Source organism: Salvelinus sp. IW2-2015, linkage group LG16 (genome assembly GCF_002910315.2).
Source record: "Salvelinus sp. IW2-2015 linkage group LG16, ASM291031v2, whole genome shotgun sequence".
Taxonomy (NCBI): Eukaryota; Metazoa; Chordata; class Actinopteri; order Salmoniformes; family Salmonidae; genus Salvelinus; species Salvelinus sp. IW2-2015.
Genome location: NC_036856.1, coordinates 35,800,765 through 35,803,459, shown reverse-complemented (window position 1 = coordinate 35,803,459; position 2,695 = coordinate 35,800,765). Strand labels below are relative to the sequence as shown.

Sequence of the window (2,695 nt, the reverse complement as noted above, 5' to 3'; positions counted from 1 at the left end):
CCTTATCCACGGTGTGTGTGATGAGAAACGGCCTTATCCACAGTGTGTGTGATGAGAAACGACCTTATCCACGGTGTGTGTGATGAGAAACGGCCTTATCCACAGCTCATGTCACACTGTTAATTAGTCCAACAGACCGTTGTGTCAAGGTAGGATGGGTTCTGACGTACCAGTAGAAGTAGAAAAAGAATGTCGGAGACTCTTTACATTCTTTTTTTAACAGTATTTTATTGTCTTAATACGGATCCCTTGGTGATATTTTGAGAGCTCCACTTTCCTCTCTCTCTCTCTCTCTCTCTCTCTCCACATCAATAGATGTGCATGCTTTGAATAGCCTAGCTCTTTTAGAGAAGGTAGCTAGTTGCAGAACTTAATGCGTCAGTCTCAGTGGAATTATTATGGTCGCCGTTTTGAATTAAAAGACGGAGACAGAACTATTTTGAATCAAATCTCATTTAAATTGGGGGAGCTTCAAAGAGATTGCCAGTGAGAGGAGGGAAGAGAGAGATAGAGTGGGTTTTCTATCAATCTTGAGATATTCATGTTAAAATACCATACCACAGCAGCACAGTAGCATATCTATTATCTGGTGTCGTCTCTGAGGCCAGGACCAGTATTGTCAAGATCAGTAATCTTTGACTTCAGACACAGCGAGTCGATCACAGAGAAGATCTGACAGCATTTTAAGTCTGTTATTAATCTTTTAGATATTTCCCCCCCTCCTACACACGTGCAGGCTGTCTAGCGCACACACATGCTCATGTTTTTACCACACACACTTTTGTCTATCACAGAAGTCAGGATGATTGTGTGTGTTCTAGGTATCCCWGGCTAGCTGACTGAGCAGTAGGCACACCACAGGGCATGTGAGAGGGATACGTGTTACTCCAAGCCTGATTAGCAGGTGTTACACTGTAATCTTTCCCCTTGTCAATCACCGTCTCCCCAACCACCACCACACAGCAAACCTGCCACTAACTTCAGCTGCCACTATGCTCTGAATTACCGATAATCAATTATTATTTTCCGAGTGGTCCCAACGATTGTCTATCACCTCAGATCATGGATGGAGAGATGAGAGCATCTTCAACGAGGAGCCAGCAAGGTATGTTAAGCTAGCTAGCTAGTTAAGTACACAATGCATTAGGTGTGTTAAGATAGCTAGCTCTAATGAACTTATCCTCTGCAGCAGAGGTAACTCTGGGTCTTCCTTTCCTGTATCGGTCCTCATGAGAGCCAGTTTGATCATAGCGCTTGATGGTTTTTGCGACAGCTCTTGAAGAAACTTTCAAAGTTCTTGAAATTTTCCGGATTGACTGACCTTCTTATCTTAATAACCTCTTGATGCTAGGGGTCAGATTTTTTATATATTTTAAATAACGTTCCCAAGGTAAACAGACTATTTCTCAGGTCCAGATCGTAGAATATGCATATCATTTACAGATTAGGATAGAAAACACTCCAAAGTTTCCAAAACTGTCAAAATATTGTATGTGAGTATAACAAAACTGATTCTGCAAGCGAAAACCTGAGAAAATCTAACCCGGAAGTGATTTTTCTTTTTTTAAATCTGTGTTTCCTGGCCCGTCTTTCTTCCATTTAAAGGGGTATCAACCAGATTCCTTTTCCAATGGCCTCCTCAGGCTGTGACCAGGCTTTAGACATAGTTTTAGGCTTTTATTTTGAAAAAAACCGCACGCACAATCGCTGCGCAATGTAGCCTGTCATTACAACCTAAAGGATCCAACCCTTTTTTTCAATTTTCAACTAAAATGACATACCCAAATCTAACTGCCTGTAGCTAAGCACCTGAGGCAAGGATATGCATATTCTTGATACCATTTGAAAGGAAACACTTTGAAGTTTGTGGAAATGTGAAATAAATGCAGGAGAATATAACACATTAGAACTGGTAAATGATTTAAAAAATGTATTATTATTATTTTTTTAAATGCAAGAGAAAGGCCATAATGTATTATTCTAGCCCAGGCGCAATTTAGATTTTGGCCACTAGATGGTAGCAGTGTACACTACAATTCAAAAGTTTGGGGTCACTTAGAAATATACTTGTTTTCCATTGAAACATAAATGAAATGAGTTGCAAAATGAATAGGAAATATAGTCATAACGTTGAGAAGGTTAGAAATAATGATTTCTAATTTAAATAATACAGTTGAAGTTGGAAGTTTATATACACTTAGGTTGGAGTCATTAAAATTGTTTTTCAACCACTCCACAAATTTCTTGTTAACAAACTATAGTTTTGGCAAGTCGGTTAGGACATCTAGAGACCTCAGTTACAAATAAAAGCTCTGGTCGCAAACAGGGTCTTCCAAATACGACAATCCCCAAGCATACTTCCAAAGTTGTGCAAAATGACTTAAGGACAACAAAGTCAAGGTATTGGAGTGGCCATCACAAAGCCCTGACCTCAATCCCATAGAAATATTTGTGGACAGAACTGAAAAAGATTGTGCAGAGCACAGGAGGCGCCTAATCCGAAACCTGACTTCCAGTTTACAACCCGCTTCTTGTCAGGAGGAAGGCGTCCAAAATTTCACCCAAACTAGGTGTGGAAGCCTTGTGAGATGCTCTACCCGCACCACGTCTTGACCCAAGTTCAACAATTTAATAGGCACATTGCTACCCAGAATCCTAATTGAGTGTATGTATAACTTCTTATACTGACCACTGA

The 2,695-nt window shown here is 40.1% G+C and overlaps 1 protein-coding gene and 1 pseudogene across 1 annotated transcript in view; both read left to right on the top strand.

Moving 5' to 3' along the window:
• Positions 1-2,695, top strand: part of LOC111976125 (inactive tyrosine-protein kinase transmembrane receptor ROR1-like) — a 505,588-nt pseudogene that overhangs the window by 330,963 nt on the left and 171,930 nt on the right.
• LOC139028981 (ribonucleoprotein PTB-binding 2-like) overlaps positions 1-2,695 on the top strand; it is an 82,217-nt gene that overhangs the window by 37,297 nt on the left and 42,225 nt on the right. The window lies entirely within an intron of this gene.